This window comes from Vitis riparia, chromosome 9 (assembly GCF_004353265.1).
Source record: "Vitis riparia cultivar Riparia Gloire de Montpellier isolate 1030 chromosome 9, EGFV_Vit.rip_1.0, whole genome shotgun sequence".
In the NCBI taxonomy this organism is placed as follows: Eukaryota; Viridiplantae; Streptophyta; class Magnoliopsida; order Vitales; family Vitaceae; genus Vitis; species Vitis riparia.
Genome location: NC_048439.1, coordinates 8,383,164 through 8,395,524, shown reverse-complemented (window position 1 = coordinate 8,395,524; position 12,361 = coordinate 8,383,164). Strand labels below are relative to the sequence as shown.

The window sequence follows — 12,361 nt, the reverse complement described above, 5'->3', positions numbered from 1 at the left end:
CATTCTGAAAGGCTCCGATCAAAGATTGGTCGACCAATCCGGTCTGGGAGAAAAGAAGAGAAGCGTGACAAAATAAAATTTGTCATTTGGTAATGAATCTTTAAATTAAATTGTGAGATATGTCACATGAGCTCTATACAAACAAAAGATATATAATAGCTTTCAAACTAAATAAAGGAAATAAAATATTTTAGTAATTAAGAAATATTACAAAAAATAAATAGAAATAATGAATTTAATAATTAAAAGGTAATTATCAATTATCAATTTTCATTAAAAATAACTTAAGATATTATCCAATTATGTTCTTCCAAATTTTATAAATGTTAATTTAATAAAAGAGTAATATTTCAAGGTTTAAAACTCCAAACATGTCTACAAAATCTCAATATGTCTCTTCAAACCTATAAATATATGAAATTATGTATATGAATTCTATATGTCTGATGAGACAATCTCTATATCTCATTTCTTCTTTACTTAGAATCCGACAAGCATTTTAGAGCCCATTTGACAGTGATTTTCAAAAGTGTTTCTATCCTTAAAAACAATTTTAAGTGTTTTTGGGATGAAAATAAGGTGTTTGGCAAATTTTTAAAAATACTTATGAAAATCTGGAAAAATACTTAAATGATTTTTAGAGAATCACTTGACAGGTGTTTTTTAAAAAAAACACTTCAGAATTTTTGAAATATTCCAAAAATACCCCCAAGTGATTCCCGATACCTCCATTTCCCTTTCACTTACCTTTCTCCTTCGTTCTCCTCCTCCATCGCTCTCCATCTGAAAAGCGCTCCACTTTCATTCAACATCATTTATCTGATCGAAGGTAACCCTCTGTTCTTTGCTTGTTTTTCTTTTCCTTGTTTTTAATGTCTGATTGTCTTGCAATGCTTGTTAGGGTTTTGGGTTTTAGGATTGTTTGGTTAGGAGGAAAGTATGAGAAAATGAAATGGTAAATCAATAGAGCAGTCTAGTCTCATTTCCCGGTACTTCTCTCTCTAAAACTCTCATTCTCTATTCTGGTTCACATATGCAAGTGCTCTGTTTAGGGTTTTAGGTTCACATATCTGTAAACCACATGTCTTTGATGTGATTGAGATCGTCATACATAACCAGGAGTAGAGGAGGATCTAGCTTGTGGACCGCTGATCGATTTCGTTGCTTTCAGGGCTCTGTATCCTCCCAGACCTTCCAACAGTGAGTTTTTATGGTTTGATTCGTTTGAATGCATATAAGCATATTGCATACTACATACACATTATTATTATTATTATTTAACCATTTGGTACAAGTATATAGTAGTTATGGCACTATGGTCCCCTGCATTAGGTCCCCTCCTTATATATTAGACCACTTGTTTCGGATTGGGGCTCATCATATAACTATTTGTGGGTAGGTTTGAAGGCCCCGTTTTCCACTTTGCCTTATAGGTATTTGTCAAGGTTTGCTCAATTCTATGAAATATTGTGAACCCCAATTAAATTTTTGGGTTGATCCGGTTTTGTTTTTTCACTCTTTCTGGTAAGGAGCACCTTCATACATGCATTATTGCATTTCCAGGAGCTGTAATATGGTGCTCGATATCTCTCATTTATAACATTTCAGACCCTTTTTTGAGGTGGGATGATCCCGCTTATGTCGGGTAATGGGTCGCCCAAACAATGACTCCCAAGGGTATGATGTAGATTGTCATTAAAGACACTCATACTGGAAAATAATCGGTTTTTAAATGAGATGATCAAAATTTGGACCTTAGGTTGTCTCTTTGAATCACACCCAACAAACAAATTCATGAGACACAAGTATATTTTTCGAGTGGCTAAACCTTCTCATTCTTTCTTAATTCAATCATCACATACTTCTTCTTTCATTAGGGTCATTTCAATTTCACATTTAGGCCGAGACCCATTTAAGACACAAACATAGAAAAGGGGAAAAACAGCTTTATGTATGAACAAATTGCCCTGCTATATTACCTTTAACATGATTGTATGAAAGCCCAGCTTTAATTCCTGTAAACCCTTAATTTTGCTATATTATTTGATATTGGGATGATCACTTCGAATTTCTTCCTCATGAAAAATACCACTTACCTTCGAAGTTGGTGTGTGTAAGAGTAGTTCTGAAAATCCTAGAGCACATAAATCTTGCTGGAAATCCAATAGAACAAAATGAATGAAAGAGAAAATATCCATGCAGCACGAACAATTCTATAGTGGAGGAATGCCCCTGTTGGAAACAACACTTAATTAGACACTCGTCGGATGTATGAGCCATTTTATAATAATATTTGCTTTCACATTATGTGCAGGCCTATACAAGTTAAATACTTGGTGCACATGTTAAAAAACGACTCAACATACTTCAACAAATCAAAAGGATATAGGTTCAAAGAAAAAACCGTTGTAAGAGCAGAGTAATGTGAGTATTATATATGCTATTTATGCATAGCTTCTTGTTCCAATTTATGCTAATTGAATTAATCTATCTTCTATATTTATCATATGTAATGTAATTATCTACAAAATAAGAATAGAGCAGTGGGATGGGAAAGGAGCCTATTTGTATGGGCTTCCTATTGCTTATCAAGAAAGGAGCAAACTGATAACTTTAAATTTGTGGCCTTGTATTTGTATTTGCATTTCTAATATAAATGTATGGTTAGATGTGTGGTAAACTACATTTAAGATATTATTTGTTGTTGATCATCTGATAGTATCAGTTATAGGCCATGGAACCAAGTTGATTCCTTGAAAAATTATTGGAGAAATGTTTTGAAGTGTTGAGTCCCATGCTTGTGATGAGAGATTAAATTGAGTACTTTGGAAAATTAAAAAGGAAATACAATTTAGGAGAATTACACAAGAACCTTGAGTATTGTAGTATTATATGTTCCTATCATGGTTACTTCTAGCCTGGTTCATATATATAAATAACTTGTTGCTTGAAGCTGTGTTGAGCTATGCTTTTTCTTGCCCAAACAATTAAAGGAAATGTTCCTTCTAGATACTTGAAGGATTTATTGTGAACATTATATTCAGTTGATAATATTCTTCTTTTTCAAAGAGGTAGAAAGGAGAAAAATAGATTTATTAATGTATTTCTTTTTTTATTTGTGTAGATGTCTTCTAATAATAATGATCAAAATTTTGATGATGAAAACGGTGATGAACATGATTTTTATCAGTTGGTGCTTGCGGGTTGTGTGCAGCTGTAAAACTTACTAGTTTCAAAGAAAAAAAACCTTGCAGAACTTCTTCCCACACAGGATACAAGTTTGTAATGGATGTCTTAAATGGCCATGAAATTAGGTGTTTTGAGCAATTTAGAATGGAAAAACATGTGTTTATGAATTTATTAGAAACACTTACTAAAAGGTATGGCCTAAAAGAGGTTTTGATGTGCCCTTAACAGAGGCCTTAGCAATGTTTATCACTACAATAGGTCATGGACTAAGCAATAGGATGATTCAGGACAAATTTCAACACTCTAGTGAATCTGTATCTAGATGGTTTGAGATTGTATTAGATGTTGTTTGTCTTATGGCCATGGATATTATAAAACCAAGTGATCCATAGTTTAAGGAAGTCCCTGATAAAATAAGAAATGATGATTGGTATTGGCCATATTTTCAGGATTGTATTGGGGTAATTGATGGAACTCATATACCTGTTGTGGTTCCTAGAGATAGACAAATACCATATATTGGTAGAAAATGCATGACTACCCAAAATGTTATGGCAGTCTGTGATTTCAATATGTGTTTCACAGTTGCATGGGTCGGATGGGAAGGTGCTGCTCATGATGCACGGGTCTTTTTAGAGGCATTAAGAAGGCCAGAATTGGGTTTTCCTCATCCACCTAGAGGTTTGTGAATGACAATATCAAACTTGTTTTTGTGATCAAATTTTATTATCTAATATATATTTTTTGTTTTTATTTTGTAGGTAAATATTATTTGGTCGATGTTGGTTATCCTCAAATGAGTGAATATTTAGGCCCTTATAAAGGCGAGAGTTACCATCTTCCAGATTTTCGACGAGGTAGTTCACCTAGAGGTAAAAAGGAAATATTTAATCATAGGCATTCTTCCTTGAGGTGCACAATTGAGAGAACATTTGCCGTTTTGAAGAATAGATGGAGAATGCTATGACAAATGCATAGTTTTCCTCTTGAAAAACAAGTAAAGATTGTTATTGCTTCAATGGCTCTTCACAACTTTATAAGGATTAATGCTAGAATGGATATGGAATTTAAACCTTATAATGATGATCAAGGGTTGTTTCCACTTAATGAAGAAGAGAGTAGAGTGGATTCACTTGTTGAGGAAGATGGTTCACATCATGCAAGAGAGATGGAAGAAGAATGTGATCGAATTGCAAATCTTCTTATATCTCATTGATGTTTAATTATGACTCTAATATGTAATAATATAATTTTTCCCCCTTTTTCGTTATGAAAACATTTGTCTTCTTATTTACTTTTAATTAGAAAGTTTTTTTTTTTTTTGAGAAATTAATAGATAATCATATATTGTTTTACCTTGAAAATTATATTTTATTCAATGTTCTTTTTTATTTATTTAGATGTTTTTTATAAATATTTTTTAAAATTTTATTATAGTGATAAAAAAATTATTAATTTTAAACTAATATATAATCAAATAATTTGTTATATCATGATTGATATTATTTATTAATCTAATTCTTCTTGTAAAAAAATTTATTTAAATCATAAAAAAAGATTATTTTTAGTTTTTTTAACTATATAAATGTATATATGTCCTTTTTGGTAATTTATTAATATCAAAAGTGTTTTTATACTTATACAATATATTATAAAAAACACTTGAAAATTATTTTTTCTGATTCTCAAAAAAGTATTTTCCAAGGAAACACTTTTAAGAAAAACGTTTTTATTAGAATCACTGTCAAACGGGCTCTTAATCTCATAATTTCTTCTTTACTTGTACAAATATTTTATACGACTACAATTTATCACTTTAATGATCTTATATTATATTTGAAAATATAGTTGTGTAATATTATTGTATTGTGTATGTTGTAATTATTTATGCATTGTTGAAATTATATATGCAACAAATTTAAAGATTATTTTTCATGGATCTTGGCCTTTATTTTTGTTGATGCTTTTATTTATTTTCTATTTAGTATAGTTTTTTTTTACGTCACACCAATATGCTTCTTCAAAATGATGACACAAAGAGAAGGCCCTGGCCAAGGCCCAAGGGGAACTCAAGGCCTAGTCTTTAAAATCTGGCCCAGGCCTAACACGGGCCAACATGGTGTTCACTCCAATTATTATAATAGAGATTCTATTAGTTTGGTGGAGCTTAAAATTTTAACTATAATTTATACAATATGATTTGTATTACTTGTATAATTAATACACATCTATAATTTGTTTACTTTAATGATCTTATATTTATATTTTGTATTAGACACATATAATTTAATGACATATATCAACACCAGTCAAGGCCTTGACCAAAGGAAACTCAAGGCCCGGTCTCAAAGTCAAGCCCATGCCCCTCTCATGGGTCTGCATGGTGTCCACCAATAACTTATCACAATATAATTTATTTTTACTTACATAAACATATTATATAGCTATTATTTTTACTTACATAAACATATGAGGAACAGAGGAATAAGAAGGTGGAGTCTTGGTCCAAAGCTGTTTCAAGGACTTTCGACTTGGCCGATCTTTAAATGGTAACATGTTAATCGAGCATTTTTAAGCATAACTAATACTCAAAAGATGTGAAACTCATGAGAATTACTATATAAAATATGATCTTTTTGAGTAGTAATCAAAACTCTCTCAACCTTTCTCTATCTAAATTCCAATGCACTCTTTGCCTATTTCTCTTCATTTTTTGTTACTTTTTCTTTCTCTTTTTAAATCCTATATAAAACTACAAATTTATAGAGCCTTATGGGTCAATCTTAAATTAATAGTTTCCTAATCCTAGTCAGACTTAAAAAGATGATTTACCAAAATATAATTAAACTCTATAAATATTGGTTTTCCTAAAATTTTAAAAATAATAACAATTTGAGTCAAATACCAATAAATTCAAATAAACTAATATATATAAGTTAATTTGGTAAATTTGTTAATTGGGAAAGAGCAAAGCTATTCTAATACTATTTTAAAATATTTATCAAATTATATCAATACCCTACATAAAAGTATTCATTGATAATCAAGTAAATTTATAGAAAAAAACGTCCAATTACTTAAGAAAATATTAGTTATATCAAGTATGTTGCACATACTTGATGCATATCATTGGAACTTGAAAATCTACAAGATGACTTAAAAGTAATTCAAACCAAATTTTATGATATAGTCGAAGAGAACTATTGTTTCAGTATGACATCTAAATTACAATTGTAGATGCATGCTTACTTTAATTGGCACTTCTTAAGTATAAAACATTCACTTAAAGTTTCACAATGTAATTTTGATTTTATTGCAATATTTTATTTTTAAAGACATTGAAATATTTTTTTAACATACAAGAAAAAAATTCATTTTAATATCTATTACAAAATGCAAACATTGAATGAAAAATAAACTATAAAAAATTTGTAATGGATATAAAAATTTATTAAAACATAAACAATAAAGAAATTAATTCAATCTCAAGTATTCCCTTGATCTTGAATATCTTTATTGAGAATGTTAACTTCTATAATATTAAAAAATATTACAAATATTAATTGATACTAAATCAAATAAAAATTAAATATTTTTCAAGTGCATATATTTTATAGTTTTCTTTTTATAAATAAGTTATATATTGAAAACAATAATTTTTAAGATTTGATAAAAAAAAAAAAAAAGTGCATTCTAGATTTTAGTTATTTTTATTTAAAAAAAAAAATCATTTTGTTGGAGAAAAAAAAAAGGATTTTTGCAGTTTGTTTAAAAAGAAAAAAGAAAAAATTGTTCACAATATATATATTTTTTTTGCAATTTATTAAAAAGAAAAAAAGACATTTTGCATTTTTTTTATTTAAAATAAATTGGCTAACATATTAATCTTCATTAATTTTGTAGGGTTATTTTACTGATTTAAAAGAAAAAATTAATAGTGGTTAAAATTTTTTGTTTCGTATACCATTTAAGCAGTACGCATGAAGTCAATGACATTCACTCCAATTTGCTTCCTGATTTGAGATTATAGATTCGTATTTGAAATGATGAAGCTTCATTCCTGAACTCACCCTTACTTTTGCCAAATCAAAATACGCTCACTTCAAAAGCTATGAGATATAAGATGAAATTTATTCATTTCTTCGTGGTATATAACTACTTTTTGTGTTAGTTCCAATTTGTTTCGTACTTTAAAATCAGCACTATAAGCATAAACCATTCTGGCAACTTAAGTTATATTCTAACTTCAAATAAGTAATATATGCTTTTTTTCGTTTTTAAAATCAAGCCATTTAATGGAAACCACTTCATGGACAAATTCAGTGAAGAACCTCTCCATTCATCCACCCATGCTGGTTTCAAATTGATAGGCATTCCTCATTTGCTGTTCTGGATCTTCAAATTTTCATGCTCAAACTACAATCAACTCAAGCAGCACACCTTCAATCCATGCAGGTTTTTTATTCGCCTTCAATCCCAGTGCCAGGGTAGAGGGGAAGACTCGAATAAAAGAAAATACTAGGTGACTGCATGCAAGGCTGAACTTTGGTGGAATGGTAATCTTGTCCTGACCTTTAGGGGCGCTGGCTTCTCTCACATCCAAGCTCTGTAAATAAGGTGATCAACCAGCCAAGCTCTGGTTTCTTAGACAGTTCTACCTAACCGTTTTATACATTTTTGTTCAAACTTCAGATAAGGTAAGCTCATTTGTGGAGGTTGGAGAGTTATGATCTGTTTGCACATGAAAATTCAGTTTCAACCATCTTGAAGCTTTAGATTCCAGTTAGTCTAAATGTTTGGACGGGAAGGCTGGTTTTTATTCTCAAATGACAGGGCTACATAAGAAACTAAGCATTGACCACCTAGGCCTGTGCATCACACATAGTATCAGATAGTAGATGCTCAATAAGAGTTTTAAAATCATGTCATCCCTCTGAGGCATAAGATCATTCATAACCATAACATAATCAAATGCGTGGTATCTTCCCAACATGCTTGCTGCTTTACATGAGCTGGTGATCCTCTGCTGCTTCCGACAATGGAAAATACTTGTACGCCTGTGATTGCAGGCCAAACATTCTTCTCCGCCTCACTCACAATTACAGCTTTGTTTTCCAGACTTCTGTTTCACAAACCTGCCGCTGCAGAAACAATTGCCATTTAGTACAAACTTATCCACTGTATTTACAAATTGTCTAATACAAACCTAATAACCACTGTTACTGACACATGGAGTTTTGTGCATAAATTTACTAGTTTGGGTAGTGATAACAGGGCTGACAAAGCAAGGTGCATGATCCAAAACCAATAAAGAAAGTATGATATAAAAGCAACTTGTCAAGAGATCTATCAAAAAGCAAGACAGACCCGATTAAAAGCTGTGTCAAGAGAGAACAAACACCTAAAAAATATTTTGGGATGATACAAGAAAAACAAATGTTGTAATTAGAAAGCCATGGCTATTTCAGAGGAAAATATTAAATTCCTGAGTGTTTCCAATTATGGAAAATGTAAAACATATTTTCCTTGGAATTTCCATATACCTGACCAGATCGAGAAACAGGATTTCCAAGAAGTAAAACAATCCAGAAAAAAAAAGAATTTATGGTAATTTGGTTTTTCCTTGGCTTGCCAGAATCCACCTTAGTTCTGAACTTGGATGAGATTAATCAAATTGATTCAAGTCCAAAACTACAGAAAAATCTTCTATAGAGAAAGTGGTACCTTGCACTGTAAGGCACCTTGCAAGTAAACCTGAAAGATTTACTTCTGCAACTGTTCCACCCTGAAAACCAATAATAAAAAGCCTTCCATCAACATTTAAACTATCGATGTCTCCCTCAAAGTAGGCCCGTCCAATATTATCCAGTATAACAGCAACACCTGTCATTCAACATTTTTGGAGTTAGATCTTCACAATTGGAATCAAGTGGAAGATGACTATTTATCTTTTCAAACATACCAGACTAGTGGATTTGGTGCACTAAAAAATAAAAAGCAATTCCATCTTCAACTGAAATTATTGTTAGGATACAATAGAATATACCTTTTCCTCCTGTTTCCTCCACCCAAGCAACAAAGTCTTCAGTCTTGTAATTGATGCACACATCTGCTCAAAGATCCTTACAAACAGCTAATTTTTCCTCGTTTTCAGTTGTAAAAAATGGTCGAAAACATGTGAAGACAAGGAATTGGTGCCATGAGATGAGGTAGAATAGTGATGGCAAACCTGCTGTAACAAATACCCTTGCTCCTCGGTATTTCGCTATTTGAATAGCAAACATACCAATTCCAATTGAACCCCCATGAACCTGAAATATTATCAGTCCTCATTTCACAATTCATCCATGCATAAAAATTCCATCTGGATAAAGGGGCAAAAAAGTTTACCATTTGGATTGTGCATCAATCGCCCATTTGATGATAGGAACAACCAAAAGTAACTCTTTGCGGTACTCATCTTACTTCAACATAAAGTTTCTTCTTTTGGGGTAATTAATATCAGCCATCCAACATAATTTTCCAGAGAAGGGTTGAGAAATTATCATGACAAACCATGCAATAAAAAATAACATGGCCTTGGATGCAATGAAATTGTGAGACACGATGTATCAAAATAAGAATATGATGATGTAATGTTTTAATTAAAACCATGGCTCTTCTGCCTCCCTAATCCAATATTGACGCACACACATTAAACACCAACAGTGTAAATTTGTGCGCATTGGACATTTTTAAACCATTAGAATATGCACAACCCCATCAGGCTAAGTTATGTACTGGTAAATATATCAGGCATCAGAAAAAAAAAAAAACGAAAATTCACCTGGAATGTTTCTCCTGCCGACAGTCAGCTCATCATTAAAACAGCAACCTCGGGAATACCGGCAGCATCCTTCAGAGAAACACCAGATGGGACAAGAAGAGCTTGCCCAGCTGGAACAGCCACTTTTTCAGCATACCCTCCACCAGAAGGAAGAGCACACACCTGTATACCACAAACTGTCGTACAGACATGTACCATGTACCATGTATATTATGAACTTGTACTCAGGAGGAAGCAAAATCACATACAGGATAGCATTAAAATCGGTGCTTTCTCTCCTAATCACTAATAGAGAGTAATGGAGTGGATTCCAGTGTTGCCATGATTCACAAAACATGAAAAAGGAGATGGCCAATAGATCCGTTACAATATAAAGCATGTTTGCTTAGTAGAATGGAAAATGGTTTTTTCATAAAAGCTTTCATTTTACAAAATGAAGACCATAAACATGTCCATTTCAGAACCTTTTAAATTGATAAAGTGCTTGCAGTTTTTAAAAACAAGTTCTGAAATAATTCATTTTCAGGAAATATTTTCGGACACAAGTTCTGAAAGTAGGCTACCAAACATGTTTTCTGCATCTATTTCCGTTTTGGAAAACAAAACACAGTTCTTATTTCTGCTACCAAACCAGCCCACAATATCTGGAAAAATTTTCAGTAAGCAAATTGGTAATGAACCCATAACCTTACACTGACCAATTTTCTTACAACCATAAATTTGAAAAACCAATAAGCTCAATAATTAACCTATACTGATACACAAAATTAATCATAAAATCACAAACTAATCATAAATTTCCCCAAAATTCTCAACAAAGACTCCTTAACACAAATACGAACAAAAAATTCCCGTTTTCGCAATCAACTAACCTCCTTATTTACACGTTCCTAGTGTTTGGTAGCCGAGAAAAATACAGGAACAGAAACGAAATCAAAATATTAGGTAATTGAAATACCTGATCGCCAACCTTCCATCGAACGACGGCTTTTCCAACAGCTTCGATGATTCCAGAACATTTGAGACCCGGGAAGGGACTGCCGCCTTTGAGGAAGGGTGCAAGCCCTTCCTCTGAAGCGTATCTGCCCGGTTAATGGCAGCGGCGTCCACTCTAATTAGAACTTCATCATCTCCAATTTCAGGGTTTTCGACTTCTTGCACTTGGAGAACTTGGGGATCACCGGAAGTAGTGATCACTACGGCTTTCATGGCTACAGGCCTGACTGTTGAAGCTACTTTTGGGATATGAATGAGAGGAAAATGAGGCAGTTAGGGTTTGGCTTCGAGGTGAAAATTAATTCTGAAGAATTATGAATCTTCCGATTCCGGAGGGTTTTCGGAAAGAGAAGAAGAAAACGGGGGCAGCAGTTAGGGTTTGGGTTGGAGGTGAAAATTAATTTGGAGGATTAATTTTGATTTGGGTTCAGTGTCTCAAAATGTGAAGACTCGAGAAAGAGGATCACACACTTTAGTTTTTTTCCTTTTTTTTTTTTAATTAAAGGAAAAAAAAACCCAATCAGCACATAGAAATTAGGTTATGAGATTCTTATTAATTTCTTTTTAGATGAGCATATTTACCTGGAATTTGGAAAAATTGGGTTATGAGATTCTTATTATTTTGAAATGGGCAGCCCATAATTAAATTTAAATATTTTTAAATTTAATTATTTTACAAAATATTAAAAAGAAAACTCATTAACAATATTATATCTGTGTTTTTTATTTTTTAATAAATGTTAAATATAATTCCAAAAAGAAAATAATTAAAACTAATTTTATTTAAACTAAAGTTTAAATGAACAAATAATCTAGGGGGAATGATGTAATCATGCGTCATTTAAAAAAAATTATATTTTTTTAAAACTTTGATTTTTTATTTTCAAAGAATATGTGTTTCGGAAAAAATAACCTTCAAAATATCTACTTAGTGAAAATAATTAATATTCCTAACTTACCCTCAATTATTAATTGTGTCATCCCTAACTTTTTTTTTAAAACAAATAATTGTGTAATACATTTATCAATTATTACAATAAAAGAAAAAGTGTTATTGCCCTTAAAAAGAAAAGAAAACATTACTTTGTGATTGATATTTCAATCATTGTTACAATAAATAAATAAATAAATGCTTCTAACAAATTTAAAAATTATTTTTGAATTCCCATACTATGCCAAACAATTTTAAAATGACAATTTAATATTTTGTTGAATTGTTTTTCCAATTATTTATTATTTTCTTTCTTCTTTATTTTCTAAAATCTGAATGTGAAATTATTTTAATGCTAAAAGTTCCTAAAAATTTGAATTTGTCTTTATAAGAGTAACATAATATGGTTAAATCTTGAA

General features: G+C 31.4%; 1 protein-coding gene and 1 pseudogene across 1 annotated transcript in view; both read right to left on the bottom strand.

Annotated features, from left to right (window-relative positions):
• LOC117921758 (receptor like protein 21-like) overlaps positions 1-12,361 on the bottom strand; it is a 95,196-nt gene that overhangs the window by 55,483 nt on the left and 27,352 nt on the right. The window lies entirely within an intron of this gene.
• On the bottom strand, positions 7,938-11,486 carry LOC117922456 (annotated as a pseudogene).